The 12,770-nt window shown below is 43.9% G+C and overlaps 1 long non-coding RNA gene across 2 annotated transcripts in view; it reads right to left on the reverse strand.

The window, feature by feature from the left end:
* LOC148002669 (uncharacterized) overlaps positions 1-12,770 on the reverse strand; it is a 56,440-nt gene that overhangs the window by 14,039 nt on the left and 29,631 nt on the right. For both annotated transcript variants that reach the window (XR_015633176.1, XR_015633177.1), the window contains 2 exons: positions 6,785-6,871; positions 5,616-5,735 (listed from right to left, as the gene is read on the reverse strand). This is a non-coding gene — a long non-coding RNA (uncharacterized LOC148002669). The remainder of the gene's footprint in view (positions 1-5,615; positions 5,736-6,784; positions 6,872-12,770) is intronic.

Here is a 12,770-nt window from a genome sequence, read left to right on the forward strand (position 1 = left end):
TCTGCCTATTAGCAAACTGTTCTTGGTTTAGTACCATCTGCATTTCTTAAGCATGTGATAGCTTTGGGCCCTCACTTTTTGCTTAAGCTATGTGCTGGGGTAAGAGGGAACTCGACGTTATGAGCTCTTCCCTTCTCCTAACAGGGTCCTAAAGGAGGCAGCAAATATGAAGTTTCACTTTGGTTGGGTCTCAAAATGGTAATGCCCTTCAAAGGAACCATGATGTAGGACTGTAGGAAGCAAGAATTCCTTCTTTTATTCACTTCTGGCTTCTCTATGACCTTTACCACACTGCCGTGTATCAAGTCACTACGTTGAGGATTTTTTTTTTTTTTTTTGGCCCAAGTGAGTATCACAGTAAAATATTGAACAAACAAAATGCTGTTGGGTTTTTAGGAAGCTGAGCTTGGTACTACTTTGGAACTCATCGGGGAGGCCACATTTTCATAGATTCTTGAGGGGCAGGTGGCGTTCGGCTAACAGAAAGAGAAGAAAGGGTGACCTGAGAGTTGGGCATGCTGTGTAAGGATGCACTTGCCTGAACTTACGACTACATGTGCAATGTGAAAATGATCACTCCACTCATCCAAGAGGCTGCTGTGTAGCCAAGTGGCATACCGGGTGGTATAGCCACATTTCTCTGTACAGCTGCCCACGGGCACAGAGCTAGGGAAAGCAGGGCCAAAATACACATTCAGGCCTTGGAGAAGAGACTCCTCCAGCACTATTCCAGCCTGTGTGCAAAGAGCGAAAACAGCCCAGAAACAGAAGCATCCACAATTGTGCTTCCTCCTGAACCTGACCTGCAACTCCAAAGAATGTGACATTCTAGTTTGGCTGGGTGTCATCGAATAACCTGATCCTGGCACTTGGGAGATGGAAAGAGGAGAGTTACAAGTCTGAGGACTGCTAAAGTTGCAGTGTGAGATCTTGTCTCAAAAATCAAAGAGTACCAAAAGAAGAAAAAGAGAAGAGGAAGAAGAAGAAGAAGAAGAAGAAGAAGAAGAAGAAGAAGAAGAAGAAGAAGAAGAAGAAGAAGAAGAAGAAGAAAAAGAGAAGAAGAAGAAGAAGAAGAAGAAGAAGAAGAAGAAGAAGAAGAAGAAGAAGAAGAAGAAGAAGAATGAGGAGGAGGAGGAGGAAGAGGAGGAGAAGAAGAAGGCAGCAACAGGAAGGAAAGAAGGGAGGAAGGGCACAGCTAACTGAGCTGCATTCTGAACAGCCTCTAGCCTGCTGGTCTGTTTGCTAAGACCTAAACAATATGGCTCCGACCAGAGGAGCCAGCTGACTGGGCCTTTGACATTGAGATAGCCCTCTATCATAAGCCTGGCTGACCAGAGTATGGGCCATCTATTCCAAAGAAACTGCCAGCTTGTCCAAGTCCCTCTCAGTTCTGAGGATCTCAATTACTGAAGACACAGTCACTTAGACACCCTGCAGGATGACAAGCTTCCTGAGGAGAGAGGCAACACAGAACCAAACTACTCCCAGTACATGGTCAGTCAACTAGAACTCCCTTGACTTTGTCTAAATACATGATACCTTCTTTGAGGAACCACTGTGCATTTTGGAGAAATGTGAAGGAACTCCTAATGGCAGTGAAAAACAACCTTTTCATCGTTTGTTTTTACTACTTGTGTGAGGGAACCTATGATGTCGCCATTAGCATTCTTTTTTTTTTTTTTTTGGTCTTTTTTTTCGGAGCTGGGGACCGAACCCAGGGCCTTGCGCTTCCTAGGCAAGCGCTCTACCACTGAGCTAAATCCCCAGCCCCTGCCATTAGCATTCTTGACAAAACAACAATAACAAAATAAAAGGCCCAGAAGTAAAACTCTGTTTCTTTGGTTTATCGGGAGAAAAACAACCAACCAACAGACCCCCCCAGAACAGAAACAACAACGAAAAGCCCCACATATTTGTTCTGTGTTGTTATTGTGTAATCCTATTATGACTTCCACAGCGACATACCTCTTTGTCTGCCTAGCAACCATGTTGCAGTATGTAAGCATGAGGGAGGATGGGAAGAAGGATTCATGGGGGAATAGAGTTGTATTTGCTGGATTCATGGTGGAGTCTGAGGCTCACAGAAGCTGGATCTGTTGAGGACAACAGCCAGTCGATGCCAAGGTAGATGCTGGTTTCCAACCTGGAGATCTCAGGCATTCTACCTACCTTTAAGTCACAGGATCTGGAGGAGTCTCTATGCCTGCTTCCCATACCCCCTCCCCTACCATGTCCACCCTGAGATCATTCAGTTTAAGGGATCCATCCATTTGGGTTGGCAGTACATCTGAAACCTGAAGTTTTCAAGTAGAGGCAATTTCTTGTTTGGGGAGCATATGGCAGTGTCTGGAGACACATTGGAGCACCCCAGTGAGGAAAACAAAGTGGGTATCACTGGGGATATCAAGGAGATTGAAGTGGGAATCACTGGGGATGTCAGAGATACTGCAGAACATCTGACACCCCACAGAATGGAACCCACAAGTCAATCGGGCATCAATGTGCAGTGGGTGGGAAACCCTGCCTGAGAATGAAGACTAGGCTATTACCCCAACACTGCATGCTGATAGAAAGCTCTGTCTCCTTTCTTAAGCCAGCAATGGGTATTTTGCCAACAGTTTTCCTTCTACTCAATAAGAGGTAAAGAGAGACAGGAAGGTCCAGTAGAAAGAGGTGACTGTTCAAGGTCTCCCTCATAAGCTGGCTAGAGAAGGAACAGCCTATATCCCCAACCCAAGCTGAGATATCTCCCCATGCTTCTGTCCCCCCTCACCAGCTCTGCTTGAAGCCTTTTCTGACTCAGTGATTCAATGAAATGAGATCTGGAATTACTCACCCTGACACAGACCTGCTTATCTCCCATTCTAGTACAAAGCTTGAAGCCATGCAGAGCGGACACTGGCAGCAAAGCTGCTTAGAGCTTTTGTCGGCAGAGCCAGACCCATGCCTCTCTCTGTCTCTGTCTCTGTGTCTCTCTCTGTCTTTCTCTCTATCTCTATCTCTCTGTGTGTCTCTGTGTCTCTGTGTCTCTGTCTCTCTCTGTCTCTCTCTGTCTCTCTGTCTCTCTGTCTCTCTCTCTCTCTCTCTCTCTCTCTCTCTCTCTCTCTCTCTGCCCCCACCCCCAACTAGAAATGAACTGACATAACCAAGGAAGCCCTCAAGTCTTCTTACCGCAGGAAAGTTGCTGAAAGTAAACAGATTCTTAGAATTGAATAGTTTGGTTTTTCCATTTTGATTTTTCATAGCTTGTTTTGTTGATATTCTGTTCAGTTTCTCAGCCTGTCATCATCGGAACACGGATGGCCAAGGAAACTTTCTAGGGACTGTTGCTCTGTTTTCAGGGTCTACCTCTTAATTAGAGCTTCTTTTAACCGTCATAGAGGCAGCCAGAGTGCTCAGAATTCAGGTTCAAAACTGCTTACAAGGGGCTGGGGATTTAGCTCAGTGGTAGAGCGCTTACCTAGGAAGCGCAAGGCCCTGGGTTCGGTCCCCAGCTCCGAAAAAAAAAGAACCAAAAACAAAAAAAAAAAAACAAAAAACAAACAAACAAAAAAAACTGCTTACAATCACGTAGACCCTGGAACTGCTCCAGTTTTTGTCAGGCAGAGTAATTCCTGTTGCATACTTATTTAAGGAGTGCATCTTGAACACAAACAGAAGAAGGAGAGCCTGGGACAAGACCAAGGTGGTTCCCTCCCCTGGCTGCTTGCAGTCTGGCTGGGAAACTAAATGAACAAATAGCCCTTCTCTCCTCAGAAGCATCCCTCCAACTCACAGGGGGGTCCTAGCACTAATCTTAGTGTTTACCTCCAATACTCTTGTCTTTTTGTCAATTGGCTACTTAGTATTCGGCCTCAAGACCTGATGCTTCTTCCTTCCAAATATCTCTAAAATGTCCGCAGGTAATGAGGATGATTGGTAAGTGTGTCTCGGGTCTCCCATTTCTTCTCCAGATGGTTACAAATGTAAGACATCCTGGAAGGAGAGTAGCTTCTGCCCGAGAGTAGCTAGCCAGGTGCTTACACAGTACTCTTGATGCAACCTTAGTTGTGTTACTTGCTGAGGCCTTGAGTAGTTCTCTTAGCCTTTTGTCATCTGTTGTAAAACTGAAGCGTCATGAAAGGTTGGGTATGGCTCAGTGGTACAATACTTGCTTGGATGTGCAAGGCTCTGGATTTCATATCTACCCATTCAAATTTTAAAAAGATGTTATGCCATAAAGCATTTGCAGCAAGCAACATATGACAACTGTCTGATACAGTGGTAGCTCAAGGGTCAGGCACTAAGAAGTTTGTGTTACAGAAGACCTCAACATCCAAGGGATACACGCATATCTTCCCAAGGGTCCAGATTACAGCAAGTAAGCAGGCAAGAATCTGATCTGCCACTCTAAACAAGACACCTTAATGCTCTTAGGATGTTTACTATAAGAAACTCAAGGAGCTGGTAATAACTATTTCCGAATGGGTTCAAGAACTCTGTTCTTAGAAAAGATAGAATTCAAACGGAATTTTGAAGAGAGGTTAAGATAGTCCAGGCATCCTCTTCCAGCAAACTGTATTGGACCTTTCTAGAAGAATCAATGATGTGGCTTTAAGGGCAATGGAAGTGAGAGCCTCTGGGAAAGCCATACTGCTGTGGAATGGAGGAATGGGACTTCAGGTATGAACTTAGGATGGGGGATGGGGAATGAGGAGGTGGGTGGCTTTATTATCAGAGTTAATTGGAAAGATAATATCAATCTCTAAATGGCTTTAAATGCCCAGTAAAAGGGACTGTTTTTCTCTCCGAAAACTACAGGGAGCTGTCAAGGGCTGTGAGAGGATGGTTTATGCACATCACATCCCTGCTGCTCAGTTGCTAAGTCTGGTCAAGGAGAGAAACAGTTGAAGGAATGACAAACAGACGTGAAGTGTGAGATGTTAAAAACACAAGAAAAGAATTGTTTAAGCGAAGCCCTTATAAGAGCAAGAGGCATGACCTGGAAGGTCCCTTCACCACTACAGTCCCACATCAGGTGGTCGTGTCTTGCAAAGTGCAGGTTCCCTTCTCTGAATGGTGCCGCCTGTGAAAGGCCCAGGGGTAGTGGTGCCATTCAGCACTTCAAAACTGGTGGTGGAAATGATAAGTTGTAGAGAGCTGTGGACATAGCATATATTTGGGAGAAAAAGTACAGAGGATGGCAGGCCCACTACAAGATTTTTGCCACAGCTCGTTGGAGAAACGGTAAGGCTGGAAGAACGGCAGGAAGGAAGGATGTGGAAGAGGAAGATAGAGCAGAAACAGAAAAAAAAACAAGGCACTGGAGACTTGCCTGAGGTGAGGCTGGTAACAGACGAGGACTGGGGGTCAAAGCCTGACAAAGATGTGATGGGGTACACGGAAGCGTGATGATGCTAAGACCTGTCTACTCAGGAAGAAAAAGGATGAGCTCAAATCACATGGGCACCATGCGGGTAATAATTCACTTAATATTTGTGGAAAGGATGGATGGATGAGTTCTTGACAGTAAATGGGACTTAGCAACTCAGTCTTATCAGGGAATGACAGGAACTTACAAACCACCAGCTCTTTCCTTCCGGATGTGAGCAAACATAGGTAAAGGGGTAACTTACAGCTTTTGATCCCATTGCTTCCAGGTGATAGATTTAAGGCATAAAACCAAATCTCCGGACTCCCCGGCTAGTTCCTTTCCAGTATGTGATATGGTTATTTTCTTCAATTCTTAAAAAGAACTTCAGAGGAAATGGTATGCATGAATATCATATACCACTTGTAATTTATTTTTTTAACTAAAAGCTACATTGAGAATTTCATTTCCGTTTTGCCGATTAAAATAGGAATTTTGAAAGTCATGCATATTGATTGAGGCATCCTTGGCTTTGGGGCCAAATTGTTCCAATAACTGTTATCTTCTGTAATCCTCTTTCCCCAGACATTTCTCTCCGGCCCACCCAGATCCAAGAGTCCTGGTCTGGTGAACTGTACGGTAGAACCTATCACTGTTCAAGCCTGGGATGGCTCTGAGCACAGTCTGTCATTTGCGAAAGTTCATATGACTTAAATAACTATTCACATAGTTATTTCTAGTAGATATGGCTTTAAACTTCCTTAAATCACATGGAAAAATAATCCTGAGATGTGTCCCCACTTGGTGTTTATTGAGTGGCTTCTGGAGCCCTTCACCGTTCTTGCTGTTGCAATGGATAATAGAAAAGATTTAGTCATTCCTCTGCAGGGTTCCCATCCTAGTTGAGGATAAATGCTTTTTAAAAAACAAAGTAACAATACAGTTCATGGGTAAGGCCTGTTTCTTTCCCCTGGAAACCCTCGGGCATTGAACAGTTGGGTGAAGGCAGCCTCAGAAAGCTGTGATTCTCATTCCCAGCGGGCACATGAGTGGGTGTGCCTCCTTCATTGGAGCCTATAGTCGTTAGTCTCTGAGGACCCAGAACATTCCTTCCCACTTTCTTTTTGTCCCACGGGGAAAGGCATGTGATGGACAGTGAAGCAACATCTTAAATTTGAGGTTTCAAGATGGCAGAATACCGAAGGAACTGCAGCAAAGTCTTAACTCCCAGCATGGACAGACCGATCCAGAGCCTTCTCCCAATTCTTTTTTTTTTTTTTTTCTCCTTTCCAACTTGTCTTCTGCCCTAAGCTAGCTGTTAAAAGCTTGACTGGCTCTTAACTTGGGCAATGTGCTTTACTAACTGCAACAGCAAATAGGTAGTGAGTCTTCGCTCTGTGCCAGGCACGGCTATGACTAATTTATGTGCATTACCTTGCTGTATGGTGGCAGCAGACAGGGGATCTTGGTTCTGGCATTCAGTGCCTGTCGCACGCTGGGACAGTTCTGCTGCTTGGGGAACTGGATGAGGAAGAGACAACCAAACAAGTTTCAGGTTGGAGTAGAGATCAGGATGATCATCAGAAAAGGAATGACACAATTCCTAAGAAGATGTAAACATATGCTTTCTTAGATTTAACAATCTAAACTCTAGGAATCCTTGCTATAGCAATAGTAGCAAAGACCATGTAAGGTTTCATGCACAAGGCTGACTGTGACACTGTCACCTGTACAACCAAACACATCAAATCAGGATGAATGTCTATCAACAGTAAAGCAAGGGGCAAGATATCTAATCGATAGAACGTTAGACTTCAAAATTAGATATGGAATTGGAATTGTTTTCACAAAATACTTTAAAATTAAAAAAAAATACATGTGGGGGCTCGAAAGGCAGCTAGAAGCCCTTCCTGGAAAGGCAGCTAGAAGCATTTACTGTTCTCACAAAGGACGCAGGTTTGGTTTCCAGAACCCATAGCTCACAGTCAACTGTAACCCTAATTACAGAGGTCCCAATGCCCTCATTTGGCCCCAAGGTCACCTGCTTGCTTCTGGAACACATAGATAGACTCAAGACATACACACCGTGTGAAAGAAATTAGTAAGTAGATCCTTAAAATAAAAGTATATGTTCGTATTTACTATAAATACTGGCATGCAATATACACAACGATGTGTTTAACTTAGGGAGGTGCCTTTTCTGTTGTTGGAGGTTTTTTGAAACATTCTCTTAGTGCACTGTCTCCAGGCTAGGCTTGAGCTTCTGAGCCTCCTGCTTCATCAACTCCAAGCAAAGTATCTTGATTGACAAATGATAACAGAATGGAGGGAAAAGTCAGGTGATATTTAATCTCTTGTTTTTAAAAATGGGGGTAGTTTCTAATCTATAATTGCCCTTTCTCAAAGGTGAGCTATTTAAATGATTCCTTAAATGCTTGCTATTTGAGGAAGACGGTACTGGCTGGACGATCTTTGTCTTCTGATGACCTAACTCCAGGGCGATGAGTCAGAAAATCAGTGCTTAGGAGACACCTCAGAGAGAAAGTGGCCATAGCTAAAGTTGTCTGACAAGGAATAAAAGGACAATATCTACGCAGGCATGGAGCAGGAGAGCTCTACAAGAGAAAGCCATCAGTGAGAATGCTATCTTAGCATTTGTCTTACTTTAATTTCATTCCTACGCCCAATTTTAGGTGCTCTTCCAAACTGTCCAATTCGTACAAATTTATTCATACACAAATATTTTTGAAATGTCAACTGAGCAGACCACTCGTATGCTGTTTTAAACTCCTTCTAGTTAACAGACCCACCCTCAGTCCTCACAAATGCCTACTTTTACCTGACCCTTACTTTTTCACCTGTGACTTGACTGGACTGCCTTGCCTGCAACTAACCAACTTCTATTCGAATTCACACTTTTCACTTTTCTCCCTTGCCTGGGATTCCTATATTCTGTCTGCTTGGTGGGTCCTACTCAGCCTTTAAGGCTGCCCTCAAACACTTCCTTTTCTAGATATTTGCTTACCAGTTAAGCTCTCTTCTGAGCTCCAAAGCACTCCGTTAGGTTGGGCAGGAGGAAATGCAGTGCCACTGGCCTCCCCAGAGGGCACTGAAGGTGTTATCTGCCATTGCCTGTATCCTCTGTGTCACAGTAGGCCCACAAGAGATGCTCACAAGTGGGGCATAGAATATATAGATTATGAATTCCGGCGTATCAAACACTTCTTTGGACAAGAATTTCTCTCCCTGTAACACATGTTTCTACTGATTGAATATCTATGAGAGTAGTCTGCTCCAAATGATTACTACCCCAACCACAAACATGCCCCAAGATCATCCCATGGATTGGTTGTTCTGGGCTGCGCTGACTCCTAGAGGGTCCCTGAAGCCTGTTCAAACTCCAAAGGGCTGGCCCTAACTGGGTTCTGTGCTGAGCCTGTGACAGAGCTAGTAGCCAGATTAGCAAAGAAATGCCAGCACTCGGTGTTCTCAAGGTAAAAGGCTGAGCCTGCCCTGGAGCCACTGGCTCGTTGATAGTACACTGATCATGTAAGAGTCCTTGGCCTGGCCTGGCACAGTCAGGAACTAATCACCGGCCATAGCATTTCTCCCAGGCTAATTGATATGTTTCTGTCCTCTGATGGACAGGGGTCAGCACATCTCTGTCTATACCTAGGCCTTCCCCACGCCAGGCTTACAGAAGCAAGTCTCTCTGAGTAGAGCAACACAGGCATGCTCGAAGTTGTCTAGCATCCTGTCCCCATTTCTTCTCATCTTTTCAAACTTATCTCTTTCCTATCCTAGTTTTCTCTCTGGAAGCTTCGGCTTTCTTCATTCTAGCCTGCCTGCCTGCCTTCCCTCCTTTCTTCTGTCCCTCCCCTCCTATTTCTATCTGCCCTTCTTCCTTCTCTCCCCCTGGCCTTATGTTCAGTCTTCCTGTCTCTGATACTTTCTGAATCTCATGCCTATAGGACTTCCTGGCACTCCCACCCTGATGCCAACATTTCCTTCCACACCATTTGAGAATATCCCCCTTTGCTTTCCTGCCCATGGGATTGGACAGAAGTCAGATGGATTTTTGTATCTTCTGACACTTCTCCCTTCCTCTAAGCGTCTGAGCAAAGAGTGTAGTGTTTCCAGGTCTTGTCAAAGCAGTTTCAGGCCCAGTCCTGTCCAACCTTTGCCACATTCCCTTCCCAATGGCTAAGCTGACCTCTGCTAATGCACAGAGCACAGATCCAGGACCATGGCCAAAGTCAGTAGGGGGTTGGCTCAGGGATGCCCTCATGCTGAGTCTGGCAACCCAAAGTTTACAAGTTGTCTTCTTGCCCTTTTGCCCATCTCCTGAAACTGGCAGGGTCACTCTGTTTACTCAAGCCACCCATGAGTGACCATGGATTTACCTTCATGACGATGTAAGGTGAGAAACTTGATGCAAGTGTAGCCAGTAGATTTATTCTTTCTTTTCAAACACAAAAGTTTGTACATGGCAGGCAAGCCTCTCCCCATTGAGGCTGGCGTATTTGTTAGCCATCTTGCTTTCTTATATAGAATGAGACAGAGGGCTCCACTGAGTGTCCTGTTGCCGGGGCCACAACTGCAATGTGGATGAAGTAGTTTCTTCATTCACACATCCAACAATACTTACCAGACCATCATTTACGCTCATGAAAATAACACTCCCGGTGTCCAGTGTTTAAAAGGAGATGATATGCAACACAGAGGACTGTGACAAATGTCTGAGATAATTAAGGAAGAATCAGGGAAGTGACATAGGGTCTGGTCATGTCCAATGAAAAGATACACAGAGCAGCATCTAGTTGAACTGAACCTTAAGCTTTTATACAAACAAGCAAATAGACAGACGCCTCAACCAACCATTTATGTGTTTGCAGGGGAGAACTGGCTTTACTACAAAAATAAGTAGCAAATGACTTCCAAAATTATCTGTGTGACCAAAAGTGTTGGTCAGAGTCAACCACATTGCAGAACTTCGCTGACATTTTAGATCAAAGTAGAAATGTCCTGGACTCTAGGGATGGCTCAGTGGTTGAGTGTGAGCACTGCTCTTATATAGGACTGGTGTTCAATTCCCAGCATCTACAACAGAGGCTCACAACCACCACTAACTCCAGCTCCAGGGGACCTAACACCATCTTCTGGATACTATAGGGTACTCCCACACACAGCCTACTGATTCCAGTTGCTATTGCTTGTACGTGCATGTGTTTAGGGATGAGCAGTTAGGATCAAACAACCTATCATGGTGCTCACCCCTGAAGAAAACCGATTCTCCTTCCCTCCCCAGCCACTGATGGTTTGTAACTTTTTATTCTTTGAGTAGAGCCATGTCAAGTTCCCCCCATCTATGTGGAAATATCAGTTGGTATAGTCATTTCTGCAGCTGACATGTGGGCAGCCATATTGCTGAAGCTTTATGGATGCAGCAAGCCTGCCATGTCTAGAAGAAGCTAGTACACAGGGGAAGTTCTGGGCCTCTGGCCCTTATACGTTTTCTGCCTCCTCTTCCAACTTGTTTCCTGAGCCTTGGGAATAGGCGTTGTGTTGTAGATGTACCAATTAGAGTTGAATATTCCAGGGATATTTATTTTCTACATGTTGAGCAGTTGTGAATCTCTGTAGCACTCCTGTCTGTTGCATAAAGAAATTTTTTTGATGAGGGGTGAAAGATATACGTATCTGTGGGTATAAGGCTAAGTATAATTATATATTTATGTCTATAATATATTTATAGTTAAAGGCTATATTGACTTAGGAAAATGATATTATGTGACTTTTTCCACATTCTTTGCTAGATTTACCATGCTTTGTGATTCTTTGCTAGGTTTACCATGCAAGTTCCTCCTATTGAGAAGTCCTTAAAATGTATTGGGAGAATTAATATGATGACGACCATCCTAACAAAAGCAACTTGAAGATTAAATGCAATCCTAGATGAAATTCTCATAAAATTATTCACAGGGATAAAAATATAAGATTCACATCAAAACACACACACACACACACACACACACACACACACACACACACACACACACACACAACCAGATAGCCACAATCCTGAGACAAAAGAAAAATCCTAGGATTACCATATCAGATTTCAAGTTATATTACAGATTCTTTGGTAATAAAAACAGCATGGTCTTGGCAAAAAGACAGATGTGTAGATCAGCGAAAACAGAACAAAGACCCAAACTCAATCTCACAGAATTGCAGCCATCTGACGTTGGATAAAGGCAGCAAACATACAGCCAGGGGAAAGGTTAGCATCTTCAGCCAATGGTGCTGGGGAAACTGGATGTCTACATGTGGAAGAACAAAATTAGACCCATAGCAATCACCACGCACAAAAATCAACTCCAAACACATAAAACAACTCAATGTGAAACCTTAAATGTGCAAACTTAAAGACGAAAGCCTAGAGAGGACCCTAAGAGACATCAGCCCAAGATACGACTTTCTGAATAGGACTCCATTTTCTCAGAAATTAAGGCCAAAAACTGGCAAATGGGACTTCATAAAAATCAGAAAGATAAATATCAATTGAATGTAGAGGAAGGCTGAGTGTGGATGAGAGTCTTTGCCAGCTCTCCATCTGAGAGGGGATTACTATGCAGACTATACAAAGAATTCGAAACACACACACACACACACACACACACACACACACACACACACACACACACACACACAGTGTCTTAGTTAGGATTTTACTGCTGTGAACAGGCATCATGACCAAGGCAAGTCTTATGAAGGACAACATTTAATTGGGGCTGGCTTACAGGTTCAGAGGTTCAGTCCATTATCATCAAGGTGGGAACATGGCAGCATCCAGGCAGACATGGTACAGGAGGAGCTCAGTTTCTACATCTTCATCTGAAGGCTGCTAGCAGAATACTGGCTTCCAGGCAGTTAGGATAAGGGTCTTAAAGCTCACACCTACAGTGACACACATACTCCAAGACGGCCATACCTTCTAATAGTCACACACACACACACACACACACACACACACACACACACACACACACACATCAAGAAGACAAATAACCCAATTTTAAAAACTATTACGGAACCAAACAGAATTCTCAAAAAAGGTAAAAATAGCTATCACTAAGATATCTTTAAGTAGCTTCTATCTTTAGCAATCAAGGAAATGTAAATTAAACTGCTTTGAGTTTTTTTTTGTATGGTAGCCAGAATGGCAAAGGTCAAGAGAAGAACTGACGACAAATGCTTGTGAACTCTCATCCACTACTGGTAGGGACTGCAAACTATTGCAGTCATAGTCAAATCAGTGTGGAGAATGTTCAAGAAGATAAAGGTCTGCCAACTGACCCAGCTATACCCCTTGGCGTCTGCTCATAAGACTCTATCCTATTGAGGAGATCCTGCTCAC

This window comes from Rattus norvegicus, chromosome 11 (assembly GCF_021556685.1).
Source record: "Rattus norvegicus strain SHRSP/BbbUtx chromosome 11, alternate assembly SHRSP_T2T, whole genome shotgun sequence".
Taxonomy (NCBI): Eukaryota; Metazoa; Chordata; class Mammalia; order Rodentia; family Muridae; genus Rattus; species Rattus norvegicus.